The sequence below is a fragment of the Dryobates pubescens genome, chromosome 36 (assembly GCF_014839835.1).
Source record: "Dryobates pubescens isolate bDryPub1 chromosome 36, bDryPub1.pri, whole genome shotgun sequence".
Taxonomy (NCBI): domain Eukaryota; kingdom Metazoa; phylum Chordata; class Aves; order Piciformes; family Picidae; genus Dryobates; species Dryobates pubescens.
Genome location: NC_071647.1, coordinates 3,559,115 through 3,574,100, shown reverse-complemented (window position 1 = coordinate 3,574,100; position 14,986 = coordinate 3,559,115). Strand labels below are relative to the sequence as shown.

The window sequence follows — 14,986 nt, the reverse complement described above, 5'->3', positions numbered from 1 at the left end:
TCTGTCACCTTGGTGGACATATTGAACTTAAACCTCAGTCTGAAGCAGCTATGTTCAACAAAAAGCCTCCTTGAAGTGGTCACAGGGGCCCTGTTTGCAGTACCAGGGGCCTTCTATTCAAGGCTGGAAGTAGCCAGCAGGATTTTTGCATCCTTGTGCTGTTCTGGGTTTGTTCAGATCTCTGTGGAGAAATAACTTGAGTGAATTTTGATACCTGTTCAAAGTGATGCTGATGGCTGATCAAGTGCTGCCTGACACACGTTTTACTGAGCTAGGTAGGTGGATGTGAACAGTTTGTGTGCTTGGTACCTTCAGCACCCTCCAGAAACACACCCATATGGATGGATGGGTGCTGCTAAACAGATGTTACAGGTCTTGGATATTAAACCCCAGCTAAATGTCCCATCATGGTTTGGGGTGTTAGCATAGGGTGAAATTTGGTATGTGAAGTCTTAAATGGGACATGAGTTTGGCTTTCTCCCACTGCAGAGCTAGTAGCTGGCTGGACATCAAGGTGTTCTTGTGCTGGTAGAGAAAAGAGTTTAAGGATTTCATTCCTGTTCTGTCATACCCACAAACTTCCTGGTGGGATTAGTAGGAAAATTGCATTTGTCTAGCTATTGTCTCTTCCATTAACTATTACTTAGGGCAGGATTTTAATCAAATGTAACAGGAGATTTCCCATATTGTGGGCTTCATAGATTCCTGTGTTGTCTAGCAAAGTGAAATTTCTTTGCCACTCATCCTAATCCCAAGAGGAAGTGGGGTATTCAGGGATGTGAGGCGTGAAATTCGCTGCTGCCTTTCCTGCCCTTTGTGTTAGTCATGCCTTTCCATTTCCCAGCCTCCCAAGCACTCCTCAAAAGCCAAAGATTTTTGTTGTTGTTGTTGTTTTGTTTTATTAAGCTCATAAAAAAGAAGGATCCTTCTGTAGTTTGTAGGTTCAGGAGCTGGTGTGTATGCAGACTGGCATCTAGGCCAGGCCCACCAAACCTCGTTTAAAGTCGGTGCCTGTGGGTGTTTGGTAATTAGCCCTCCCAGCATTGACTGTCCTGTTGGCATGGAGGCTTTGACACTGGGTCTCACGAGCTCTGGCATTACTGAGGTTGAGGCCGAGTGCCTGTTTGTGCTTGTTAGTGAAGCTCCCAAAGTCAGCCTTCAGAGCTGGTATGAGCATCTGAGCCCACCTAAATCCCACTCTTTTCAAAGCAGGGCTAGGAGGCAGGAAGGGGCAGAGCTGACTTTTCCACTGGGAAGCTGCCTTGGGCCAGCTCGTTGTGCAGAGCCATTGTTTTACGTCTGTGTGAGCACAGAACGGCAAAGGCTTTCTGCAGGCTTGCTCAAGTGTGGCTGGATTTTGCAGCTTGCTGGATTCACTTATTAGAGGGAAGATTTTTTTTTTTTACCCTGATTATTTTAATTTTGCTACTGAGATGGAATGTCTTAATGAATGTAAAAACTTCTGTCTCAGCCCTCAGTTGGCATCCCTTGACTGTATATTGCTCCTGGGTGTCCCTGCTGTCCCCCAAGAAACTGCTTGCCTGCTTCCAGATCTTTAGTGAGAGTTGTGCTACAAACACTGTGTCTTGTAGCTTGCTTGCAGTAAGTGGCCATGTCACTGACTGCCTCTGAGAATCAAGCAGAAGCATGTAAAAGAAACAGAGGTGTTTACATCATGCTTAGATAAGAGCTGACCTTTGAGTTTTTCTGGTGTGGTGGCATTCCAGAATCAGTATCTGGTCAAGGACAGACTTTGAAGCATTTGTACTGCTCTGGCCTGCCTGATCTTGGCTGTAGAGCAGCATCTTCCTGAGGAATTGCATTAGGGATCTATCAGAACTTGGTAGGTCCTCTTAAAGCACTCACAGACCTGCTGCCCAGGAAGGTGCTGTCATTCAGGTGCATAAGCAGGCTGCCCTGTAATGCATAAACAAAGCAGGGAGGGATTCGTTACACCTTTGTTGGGAAGCCCTGCCAGCTATGGGCTTGGTTTAACAAGGTGCTCTTGGTTCTCAGGCAGCTGATGGGGAAAGAAAGTGTGTGCAGACAGGCTTGGCTCATGATGCATTCCTAGGTTTATGTGGGTCCAGGACCACCACCCTGCCTTTTGCTTGCTCTCAGATCTTAATACACAGTTCTCCACGGCTACAATCTTCTGTGTTGCTTCCAAAACGTGTGTGGTGGCGGAGTTAGGTTCAAGAGAAACTTTGCCCCAGCTTGGTGGTGAGAAAGGCAGGTTGGAGCCTCCCATGTGGAGAATCATACCCGACTTCTTTGGCTGGGTGTGACCATAGGCAGCAGCCGTCTGCGACTGCGAAACCTGCGCTGCTTTGAAAGAGCCCAAACGCCGCTGTCAGCGTGGTAGGATCAGGAACTGCTATTGGTGAAAGGTTGCTTTGAGCAGGGCATGCAAATTCCTCCCAGAGCTGGAGGGCTTCTGGCTGGGCTCTGGCTTTTGTGGCCTGGTGATGGTTTAGCCAAGTAATCAAAGTGTGTGTAAGTAGGAAGTACTTCAGTTGGCTTGGTGCTGATCTCAGGCTCATTGGCTGCTTTGGTTGTCTTGCATTTCTCTGTAGGCTATTTCAGTCAGAATTTGTCAATTATCTCTGCCTGATTAGTTTACCTGTGTCAAGCACAGCATAGTCATTAGCTGGTCAGTGGTGCAGGATTTAGTCTCTGCACTCCCCAGCTTCAGTCTGTGCACTATGGAAAAAGATTTTGGATAAGGCAGTGGAAAACAAATACTAGACTGGAACTTATCTAGTTCAGGTCTCTTATCTGGAAAGTCACTGTTATGGTGGTAGTTACATCAAGCTGCTGAGAGGGAACTCAAGTTCCTGGTGACTGACTTGTAGGAGAGTCAGGCAGTACCTGCATTGTGTGTGGCTGTGGTTGTTCCAGTGCCTGTGGCCATGGTGGTGAAGCTTGCTTCAGTTAGCCCTGTTTACTTGGTGGGGAGTTGCTGGACTTGAAGCAGCAGTGACAATTTATCACCAAGTGCTGTTGTCAGCACTAATTTCTGTGTGCTCTGTTGGAGAGGGATGTGTGTAGCACTCGCATCATAGAATTGTTTGGATTGGAAAAGACCTCCCAAGATCATGGAGTCCAACCATCGACCTAACACCACCATGGCCACTAAACTGTGTCCCCAAATGCAACATCCACAGATTTCTTGAACACCTCCAGGGACAGTGACTCCATCATCTCCCTGGGCAGCCTGTTTCAATGCCTGACCACTTGCAGGAAAGAAACTAAACCTTCCCTGGCAACAATCAATGATTGTTTCAGGAGTAGTTGCAGTTGCTGCCTCAATTAACTGAGAAATAGGATTTGGAAATTCAGAGTTCTCTCTTTGGTTGCATTTTCCAAGGGAGTGTGTGGTAAGGAAGCATCTACCTCCAGGGCTAGGAAAGAGCATTACTGGAATCTGTGACTTCATGGAGCTGTAATTGAGGTGGGAAGCCCCACACTGGGGGGGTTAAAGATGCTTTTCCCACTGGTCACAGACACATTTCACAGATTGCATTGGGTTGGAAGGGACCCTCAAAGGTCATCTTGTCCAACCCCCCTGCAGTCAGCAGGGACACCTCCAACTAGATCAGGCTGCCCAAGTCTGACCTTGAATGTCTCTAGGGATAGGGCCTCAAGCACATCTGGGCAACCTCTTCCAGTATTCTACCACTCTCATTGTGAAGAACTTCCTCCTGATATCCAACCTAAATCTCCCCTGCTCTGGTTTCAAACTGTTCCCTTCATCCTATCACTGCAAGCCTTCTAAACAGTCCCTCTCCAGCCCTCCTGTAGGTCCCCTTCTGATACTGAAATGCTGCTCTAAGGTTTCCCTGGGGCCTTCTCTTTTCTTTCACATAATTGATTTATGCAGAACAATGCTAAAGGTTTGTCTCTGTTTCATGATTTTATTCAGTTACCTGCTAGGCTTTTTGTGGTGTCTCTTTTGCTCTTGACTTCTAGCTGTGCTTGTAGGTACTGATGACAGCACAGTGCTTAACCTTTGATTTTCAGCTACTTAAGAAAACTTACATCTGTCATACCTGAATTGCTTGGGATCCACATGCTGATGTTGGTCAGGAGAGTTGTCCCTCAAGCATCTTTCAGTTGAGAAGAGAGAAAGGGAACAAATCCTGAACGTGTTCTTGCTTTGCATTTGAAAGCAGAATAGCAGAGGGCAGTTCATTGTTTGAAAATGCTTAATCAGGTATCCCGAGTAAGTAGGGCACTGCAAGTCCCTCCTGCTTTTAAGCACACAGAGCAAATGAGCACACTGCTTGAGAAGGATCAGAAGAAAAATGAGCCTGTTATTTCTCTGGGAAATGATGGTCAGAGGACACCTTTTATGGATACAGTGGGTGTCTAATAAGTTGATTCTGACTTAACTGAGCCTCAATCCTCGGTGTCCTTACTGGAGTATGGAAGGGAGGTTAGGTGTGTGTGGTGTAGGTACTCAGAGTGCCTCAGTTAAGGCAGTGTTGTTTGCTTTCATCCTGGAGGGAGCTGGATTTGGTTTAAATTTACCTTCCTAGGCTGAAGTCGGAGCTCTGGGGGGAGAGCAGAAGAGAAGTAGCGCTCCGTGTTGGCTTGTGTGTGCAAAGAGTAGCAGAGGAGTCTGGTGCTGTGGTGCAGGAGTGTTTGAGTTTGGTGTGAGGGGTGTTGAGTGCAGGCAAAGGATCTCTCACAAGTGCTTTCAGTGCTCTTGCAGGGTTTTGGGTGGTTCTGCTCAGTCTGGCATCTTCTCTGCCTGTTTCTTAGGCTGTGGGGCTGCACTGGGCTGGTGTATGAGAGAAAATGTGGAGGACTGGAAATGATTTGGTGTCTGGCACTACCAGTAAACTATGCTTTGTCTCTGTAGCCCTTACCCAGTGGGACAGCAAGTAAGAACAGGCTCCAGTTCAGATTTTTTTATTACTTTTTTTTTTTTTTAGGCCTTGTGGGTGACACTTTGGGTAGGGTTGCATAAATATTTACTTTATTTTTCATTGGAAAAAGCCTGTCACAGCATCTGAAGCAGCAGCAAAAAATGCTTGTGAAGTTTGTGAATGTGAGCTGGCATTAAAAACCTGGCATGGTGACTCCTCTGCTTTCCTGCAATCTCATGTGAAATTGAAGTCAGTGTTTGAGCAAGGGAAAGGGGCCCCATTTAGAGCTGATCTTTAATATTGGAGTCTAATATCCACGTGTGGGGGATGGGAAAAAGACTTTTGTGTTGCATTAACCCAGCATCTGTAAGCAAGCCACGGTGGAGAGCCGTGTTCTTACCCTTGTTAACGTGGACGCAAGCCAAAACCATATGGCTAAGGTTAAAACTGCAGCAATGGCAAACGGGGACTTCCTCCAAGAGATTGCAAAGGTGTACTTCAAGGGTGTGTTTTTCTTCCTGGAAGATTTGGGTTTTCATTATGCAGTAGCTTGGGGTTGGTTTTCTTTCCAACCCCCTTCCTTTGTTCTCTCCTCCAGCAGATCCATTCTGGTCGCGCTAGCTCGGCGGCAGTGCTGTGCAAGGCTTCCAGCTGGGGGAAAATGTTTTCCTTGCTAAACTGGCACTGCCCCAAGAGATTTTTCCACGGAGTGTGTTTTGGGCACACCCTGGATATGGTGCATTTTGCAAATGTCTGGTTTCAGAGGCTTGGAGAGCCGGATGGTTTTGCTGGGCTGCGCTCAGATGAAACGCTTTGGGTAGTAGAGAACTTCAGAAAAATTGACTTGAGGTTTTGCTTGCTGGATTTCTTGAATGAAAGGGAGGACTTAGAGATACAAATAGGGGAAGGCCTGTGTATTGACTGGTAATTCAGCTGGGAAAGGGAAGGAGAAACCTGAATTGCAGTTGAGTCTGTTGCAGTTGCCCTTCATGTCTCTGGAGCCAGACGGGAACTGGATTGCTTCGATTCTCATGGTTCTCTGACATCTTCTGATTGTGGCTCTCTGCATCTGCAAGACCTGCCCCTGTGCCTCTCATTGATGCCATGAAATGGTTTGCTTAAGCAGCAGCCAGCTCTTGGTTGGTTTTTTCTTTCTTTCCCCCCCTCTCTTCTGACCTTCTCTGTGATAAGGTTACTTTCTGGAATGCCTGCTCCAGCTTTGACCTCAGCACTGAACAAGCTATTTATGGGAAGGGTACCTGGCACGAATGCTCTGACTTAAGGATTTGTTCTGTGCACAGCTTGCTTTTTGTTTTTTTTTTTTTTATTCACTTGCATCACAGCAACACTGAGGGGGAGTCTTTAAAAGGGACCTGTGATGTTGAGAGCTTGAATCCACCGGTATTGTTACGATGATGGGATGTCTCTCAAATTCTGCTGCAGATTGCTGGCTGAAGGTAGCTCTCTTGTTGTGGTCTGTACCTCCCCAAGCCAGCCCCCAGCTTTGTGCCAGAACACCCTTGTTGTCCCAGCAGTTGTCCATGGCTGCTTATTGTGCCTGAGCAGGGGAGGTCATCACCGTGATGTATTTAAAGCTCTTCTGTTAGTTGGAAGCAATCAGGTTAGTGAAGGTGAACAGCTTGGCAGATGTCTGTTTTCTCCCTGGTGCTCATGTGCAACCATGATGTCTTAACTGCAAAACGAGATGTTCCCTGTGATAGTGGTGACAGAGCTGGGCTGGCACATCTCGTGACACTCCTGCTTCTGGAGCAGATTAATTTGTGCTGTCTTATGAATGAGCCTGTTCTGAAGGGTTTAATTCTCAGATTCAGCCCATTTCAAAGAGGCTTTTTTAGCTCCCTTTATCTGTTAAATATGTGCATCCTTCCTGGGTAAAATACATCATTTGAGTTGTCTTTAACTTACTTGGTGGAATGGTTGAGGGGTGGAAGAAAAAGGTGGTTTGACACAGATCTTGCTGCAGCTTCAGGTGTCTCCTTGCAGCACAGAGAGAGGCTGTGGAGTCTTCATCTCTGGAGGCACTCAAAACCTGCTTGGACACGTTCCTGGGTGATTTACTCTGGGTAACCCTGCTCTAGTAAGGGGTGGACTAGATCCTCAGAGGTCCCAGACAGAGATCCCTTCCAACCCCTGTGTCAGTTTGGCAGGTAGTTTGCAGTGTCATTTGGCTTCTTAAAGAAGTGCCTCCTGGCAGAGTGGGTTTGTGAAATGTGACTTCATTTGGCTGCTTGCTTAATAAAATATTCAGGAACTTAAAGCAACACAGAATAAATAAATAAAGAAAAGGAACACCTCCCACTCCAATGGTGACTTCTTTTTTTTTGTTTCCTCATTAGCCTCAAAACATTTGGTCATCAAATCAGAAAGAGGGGAAATAAGGAGGCTCAAGGTACTCCTCATGCAGCAGAGCTTTTTGGCTCCCGTTTGTGACATTTTAGCAGTTTCCATGGTAACCCTTAACGACGTTGTAAGAAATGTTGCAGGGGATTTTTATTTGTGGAAGGGAGCACTTTAAAATATTAATGGGAGGCAGTGTGAATCGGAGGGAGTTTGTGTGGAGCAGAAAAAAAATGGATGCAAGGGAGAGGGGAAGTGATTTGATGTATCGTCTGGAGCGAGCAGCTGACTGGAGATCCAGCTTGTCTTGGCCGGCAACAGAACTTCAGGCTTTGCCACAAAGTCTTTCTTTCCTCTCTGATACAACGGGTGAAGCTTTGGAAATGCTCTGCTGTCGCTTGCTCTCCAAGTCCAGGTTAGAAATGCTTCGTTTCAGAAGAACTTTTCGTGCCAGCCCACCTGCAGCTGGAGTTTTTCTCCTTCTGTGATACCTGGTTAAATGTTCAAAGCTGTTTTACTCTGTGTGTGTGTGTGTGTTCATGGAGGTCTCTCTAAGCTTAGTTAAAAATCAGCTGTTTCCTTGCAGAAGCCTTTGTAGCAGAGTATCTCCTAGGGCTTTACAGGCAATCTGTATTTGGAGAAGTCCCTGGTGGCCTCTGCTTGATGGCCAATATTGAGTGTGTGCTGTTCCGGGGCTGGTAACGCTGCACTGCGTTCTCAAATCCAATCCACTCTCGGGTAAGGAGCAAAGGGAAGGGTTTTGTGTGGATGCAGCAGGCAGGAATCGCCAAAACAGCGGTTTCTTGGAGCAAAACCAAGGTATTGAAGGAGAGATGTTTGTGTTCACATGTGTAAGTGGGTGTAAGTTCGAGTTGTGGGTCAGCAGCCATCAGCTAGCCCCAGGACTGCACCCAGCTAGGTGAGCAGAGGAGTGGAGGGCAGTAAAAAGCGCTGCGGCTTAGGTGCCTGCAATTAAATCACCTGTAGGAACCCAGCAAGAAATTCTTACTTTGTAGATTGGCTTAAATACCATTGCATGAAGGTCTCACTTCCGTGTGTCTTATCTGTGGTTCTCTGTTATCAAGTTAGATATTTAATCTTCCTATTATTGAGTTAGGTATTAAGTCTTCAGAGCCTCTGGCCTTGCCCTGGTAGCTTGTGACCGGGAAGCTGCCGTGAGCTGGTCCCTGTGATGGTTTGTGCCCTCTGGATGCAGCTGATTTGTGGCTGGAGGTTACAAACCATTCCTTACTGAGCTCTGCATGGCTGCTTTCTGTTTTTTTCTCTGTTGTAGCTGCAAAGCTTGGCCATAGTGACAGCTGGTTCTGCCCAGCCCTTGTCTTCTGTCTGCATTGGAAGCTGGTTAGTGGTTAATGTGTTTCTTCTGCCCATTTAACTTTGGAGAGGACACCTGCTTTCAATGCAGCAGCACTGATGCTGGCTCATTTCTGGGCCTCTAGATGATGCAAACACTGCTGCTCCTTCTCCATGTGCCTGCAATCTGGTGGGATGGGTGGCTTCACTCCTGGATGTGGCTGTGGAAGTCAGGTCTCACTGTGTTAACACTGAGTCAAGATACATTGCCTTGCAGGAAGAGGTATCAAGTGATCAATAAACTCAGTGCTTTGCACCTTGGCTTCTTTTTTGACTTGCTTCTGCTTTCTAGGTGACAAAAGCACTCTGTGCTGCTGTCACACACAGGGTCTGGCCTTAAAAGAGCTGGAGAAGGAAATTCATGTGTTTAGAGGTGGGTGCAGCAGCTGCTGGTGGCCTCTGTGTGCCTTATGTACTTTCCCTGCAGCCTCTCCAGGAGGTGTGTGTGGTGCAACAGCTCTGCAGCTGGGCACCGTGCCTGGCCATCTGCAGTCTCTCTGCCCATAGCTGTCACTTCAGGTCTTGAAAGTGCTTCCCTAGGTGTCAGCAGGGAATGAAGTAGCCCTCTGTGTCTGCACATGGAGTGGGGCAGAGGTGTGATCCAGAGGGGAGAGCTGAGCAGGAGACAGGTGACTTCAGAGATGTGAATTCTGGTTCAGTATCTAAGGGATTTTTTCTTCTTGATAGTATTGGACAATGTATTATTTGGGGTTGGACTAGGCAGTCTCCAGAAAGCCCTTTCAACCCTTCCCAGTCTGTGAGCTTGACAAAACTGAGCTCTAGTGGGCCCAGCTCCTGGTCTGGGTGGTTTGATGTGAAAAGGCAATGGCTGTGCATGTTCCTAGGGTTTTCTTTTCTCTGCTGGAGGCTCAGATCCCTGTGCCCAAGGGCAGAATATTTGTGTTTAGCAGCCATCACCGTTCCTAGGCTGGGACAGTAGCATGAATAAAAGTTGCAGCAGCTAAATCTGCCTATTTTTGTGTGAATTGGAGCCCTTCTCCATGTGACTTCTGCTATTCCAGTGCTGGCTATTTAAAAAAAAAAAGAGAGACAATTAGCCTTCTGTGGATCTGCATTTTGAATGCAGAACACTTGCAAGGGCTCTTGCTCCATGTATGCAACATTTTGTGGTATTGGCTTTTTGCTGTCTCAGACTAAAACAAGGAAGTGATTCTCTCTGTGTTCCTCCTGCCTTGTAGGTAGCTCTCCTGCTGTTTGTAGAAATCTCTGAAAGTCAAAGGGAAGGTGCTGTTTATACTGAGACAGCAGAAAAATCATTTGGAGGAACAACCACATTAGGAAATCTCTCAGGGCATTAACTGTGGTTTTTTCCTGTGTCAAAGCAGATTAAATTGACACAGATTAATTCTCCAGTATTTTCCATCGTGATGTGCACACCTGAGTGGCATCCAATGACTTCTCAAAGCTTGGTTGCTCACACATTGGTCAAAAGCCTTGTTTGGTTTAAATGAAACAAATCTGTTGGAGTAGTAACCAGCCACTTCATGAGGATTCTTCAGTGTGATGATTCACATTGTGCCTAAAGACAGCTTTCCATGTTCAGCCCTCCCTCACTCCCCCCTACCATCTCCCTCTCCCTGCCTCTGGAAATGGGCAAAAAGCCTTGGAGCAACTTATCTCTTGGTTATTTAAACCTTTTGTTAATAAGTGAGACTTGGGGAAAAATTTTAGAATAGAATAGACCAGGTTGGAAGAGACCTTCAAGATCATCGTGTCCAACCCCTCACCTAATCAACTAACCCATGGCACCAAGCACCCCATCAAGTCTCCTCCTGAACACCTCCAATGATGCTGACTCCACCACCTCCTCAGGCAGCCCATTCCAATGGGCAATCACTCTCTCTGTGTAGAACTTCTTCCTAACATCCAGCCTAAACCTCCCCTGGCACAGCCTGAGACTGTGTCCTCTTGTTCTGGTGCTGGCTGCCTAGGAGAAGAGACCAACCTCTGCCTGTCTACAACCTCCCTTCAGGGAGTTGCAGAGAGCAATAAGGTCTCCCCTGAGCCTCCTCTTCTGCAGGCTAAGCAACCCCAGCTCCCTCAGCCTCTCCTCACAGGACTGTGTTCCAAACCCCTCACCAACTTTGTTGCTCTTCTCTGGACTCGTTCCAGCAAGTCAAACTCCTTCCTAAACTGAGGAGCCCAGAACTGGACACAGGACTCAAGGTGTGGCCTAACCAATGCAGTGTACAGGGGCAGAATGACCTCCCTGCTCCTGCTGGCCACACTCTTCCTGCTGCAGGCCAGGATGCCATTGGCCCTCCTGGCCCCCTGGGCACACTGCAGGCTCATGTTCAGCCTACCATCAACCAGCACCCCCAGGTCCCTCTCTGCCTGGCCGCTCTCCAGCCACTCTGCCCCCAGCCTGTAGCACTGCATGGGGTTAAATCTTACCTCCAAGCTTTGACTGACATTTGTCTTGTGCATCAGCTCTTAAACTGGCTTGGGAAATGTAACTTTGCTGTTAGGGGTGGTGGTTTTTGTTGGGGTTTTTTATCATTAAATGAGCTGTTCTTGGAATTCTTGCTAGCAGCCTGAAATTACATCTCTCTCCAGTTACAGCAGTTCCCTGCTTGTTCACTCTTTTGTGTGCATCTTTGACTTGTCAGTGCACCCCAGTGCCCCTCCTCTCCCCCCTGCATTAGCTCTCCTCTTGTGCCGATGTCCAGACCTTTTGAATACAGGCAGTTCTAGTTCCTTTTGCAGCTCATTTCTCCTCTGTGCTGCCTGCTCAGGTAGCATTTATTTTCCAAACAGTCCCCTCTGTAGAGAGGAAGCTTTTGTAACCCATCCTAGTTGTCATGGCACAGATCTGCCTTTCCCCACCCCTGCCCTTTGCTCGCTGTTCCCATGCTTGCTTTGCTTATGTTCAGCTCCTGAAACCAAATGCCCCTCAGGCTGGTACAGGTAAGCCCTCATCAGATTAGCTGCTCTGCAAATTGAGTTGCTTATTTTACCTGTGTTTTCTTGTGCTTGAGTGAGTGAATTTGTGTGCTAGGACAAGGTGCTCTTCTGTGGGAAGTGAAAGGAGAAGTCACTTGATGAAGCCTTTGGGTGGCTATATGGAGAACCAGTGAAAATAATCAGTGTTTACTCGCATTCTGTATAGACACCTGAATTTCTCCCCTGCATGGGTATGAATTGCTTTCCCCTTTGCTCTTCCCTGATGGGCAGTAGCTGCCTGCTTGCCATCTCCTCTGCTTTGTCCTTTCACAGAAGCAGAAAGGTAGGGTTTGGAAGGGACCTCTGAAGATTGAATCCCATCCCACCCCGCTGCCAGAGCAGGGTCACCTAAAGCAAATCACATAGGAATGTGTCCAGGCATGTTTGGAGTCTCTCTGGAGATACAGACTCTGCCACCTCTCTGGGCAGCCTGTTCCTCAAAGTACAGAAGCTCCTTCTCATGTTTAGATGGAACTTGGGATGTTCAAGATTATGCCCGTTACCTCTTGTCCTGTCACTGGGGATCACTGAGAAGAGTCTGGCCTCATCTTCCTGACACCCACCCCTCAGATATCAAAATAGCCTTGGGTGATTTTTGCAGCAGAGCTCCTTCTAGACCAAGGTTTGCCCTCTGCTGGGGTCAGTGGTTGGGGTGTTCAGGAGCTCTAGTTGTCGTGTACCCACTTCTGTTCCTTTTTCTGTCCTTCCCACAACTTCAGGAGCTGGTATGTGAAAAATTTGTGCTGCTCAGCAGTGCAACTCCTAGAGAGGATAAGAGGAGTAGAAAGTGTTACAGGGTTTTTTTTCCCCCTTCATTGTTGTCATGCCTCTGAAGGCTTTGGTCATAAATTCCCAGCGGCTTTTAGTCGTGACGCTTGCAGCAAGCAGTGACTGCAAGGCTCTGGTGTTGGGGAGGCAACCTCAGCAGTCTCACAGCAGTAAAGAAGTGGTCCCCACTAATGAGAGGCTGTTGCTGAGTGTTACTGGGTGAATCTGCTGTAGGAATCCTCTCTTTATTGTTCTGCATGTTGGTGGCATTCCTCAAACTCTCTTCCATCCAGTTCTTGTCTGCTTGTTCACAATCACCTGCATCTAGAGCACTTGGCTACTTGAAACGTGTGCCTTATATAATTGAAACTTTCCCTCCTCCTTTTGGAGCTTTCTAGTAGGATTTTGTTGTTCTTTCTTTCTCTCTGATGTAGGTGTTTGAATGTCTCAACCAGTCAAACTAGTACATAAAGTAATCTTCCTGTTCTGGGGCTCGCTGTAGTAGTCTTACTGGAAAAATATTTGTTTTCACTTAAATTTATTAGGCCTGGGAGAAAACTGTGTAATCTTTCTTCCAGTTTGAGAGGCTGAAAACACAATTTCCAACGTTGGAGCGAGTCCAGAGACAGGCCACAAGGCTGCAGTGCCTTTGCTGTAAGGATAGGCTGAGGGAGCTGGGCTTGTTCAGCCTGGAGAAGACTCCAGGGGGGACCTTAGAGCTGCCTTCCAGTATCTGAAGGAGGCCTACAGGAAGGTGTTTAGCAATAGGACAAGGGGGGATGGTTTTAAGCTGAGGGAGAGTCAGTTAAGATTGGATCTTAGGAAGAAGTTCTTCGGTGTAGGGGTGCTGTGACTCTGGAACAGGTTGCCCGGGGAGGTTGTGGATGCCTCCTCCCTGGGCATGCTCAAGGCCAGGTTGGATGAGGCCTTGGGCAACCAAGTTGAGTTGAGAGGTGTCCCTCCCCATGGCAGGAGTATTGGAACTAGATGATCTCTGAGGTCCCTCCCAAGCTAAGCCATTCTGTGAACAACATGTACCTGGTGAAGCTTCCCCCCCCCCTACATTATATACCTATATTTGCTTTTTCTGCCTCCCCTTTGGTCCTGTAGAGATTGACTGGGGTTTTACAGTGAGTGGGATGCTCATTGCCCAGCCTTGGGGATTTTGTTCAGGGGAGGAACACTGGGATGTGTGTGTGCCTGTCCTTGCTGCCCTTGAGAACTGCTGACCTGGTACAGCTGGGAGTATTAATTGAAGTAATGGAGCTCTCCTGTGTTTCATTTCATTTGTGAGAGTAACTTGTCCAAAAGCATCTTGCTTTATTTGTTTAGCTGATGCTGGGTGAGATAAAGGAGGGCCTGAGAATTTGTGATTATCTATTTAACCACGGCTTATTGCTTGTTGTCTCTTACAATACAGTGGAGCAAATAGGTAGGGGCCCCCCCCATCCCCTCCCTCCTCTGCCACGAAGAGCAGCAGCTGCCTGGCTTCCTCAAGGATTAATCATCTCCATCGTACTTCTGATCAGTTTTTGACACACATTAGAGCAGAGAGCTGAGCAGAAAAAAAATTGTTCTCATGCTTCACTGAAGAGGATGTGAAAAAAAAAACCCCATGCAAAAATCCCTCTTGGATTGCACCCCTTTTTTAATCAGTGTAATTGCTTGTTAGCTTAGTGCTGGCTGGTATCACTTCTAAGGTCCTGGCATTTATTGCAAGAGATTGTAGGATCATTTCAGAGGGAGGTTTTCCCTTTGTAGCAAGCTCTGGCTTTTGTGTTTCAGGTTCAAACACCCCGTTGCCTCTCGTACTCGCCGTGAACTTCCTCGCCCTCGGAGCGAGATGACAGACCCCAAGTACAATGGCTGCATTATGGTTCTAGTTCTTGCCACAGCTCGTTCCAGCTATGCTAATGAAAAAAATTTGTCCTATCTCTTCCAAAGCTGGGAATCCTCTCGGTCTGGGGAAGGGAAAATGCGTAATAGTTTGGCTGCTCAGCTCAGTTGGCCCTTTGGACCCTTTGAGGCAATGTAGTAATCAACTCGCAGTGATGGCTCTTTGTTTCTGGTACAATTACTTTTGTGTTGGCTTTTGTTGTGAAATGCTTGGCTTCAAAAGTTTTTTTGAATGCACTTAAAAAGGGACCATGTGTTTTCTGCTTTCTTCTGCCATGTCCAAAGGACGTTGATGTGAGTGGGGAGAGCAGCAGCGTTGTCCTAAAGCGGCCAAGGCTCAGGTTCAGCCCAGTCTAATTCACTGGCATGGTGAAGGCTCCTCCTGCTCATAGTGTGATCGTGCATCAGGGCTTGGCTTGCTGGATCTGCTGTCAGCCTGACAGCCCTGTGTGCAGCAGGTTTTAGAAATCTCAATCTATTGAGAATCAATTTTCTGCTCTTTGCTGTGTGTGCACTTCTGCAGTTGTACCAAGCGTTAAGGTCTGGGAGATGACGTCGCACTAGGAGCTATTTCCATTGCCTGCCTTTGCTCATGGATTGCTCCCTTCAAAGTTGCCACAGCCCAATTTTTCTGTTTGGCTCTTGTCCTGGCTTCTAGACATGTCAATGTGACATGCTTTGCTTTTGCTTGTAAATGCAAAATAAAATGACCCAAATCTAGTGTTTACTTCTATAGGAAAGAACCTTGCTCC

At 47.3% G+C, this 14,986-nt stretch overlaps 1 protein-coding gene across 1 annotated transcript in view; it reads left to right on the top strand.

The window, feature by feature from the left end:
- KANSL1 (KAT8 regulatory NSL complex subunit 1) overlaps window positions 1-14,986 on the top strand; it is a 117,211-nt gene that overhangs the window by 23,241 nt on the left and 78,984 nt on the right. The window lies entirely within an intron of this gene.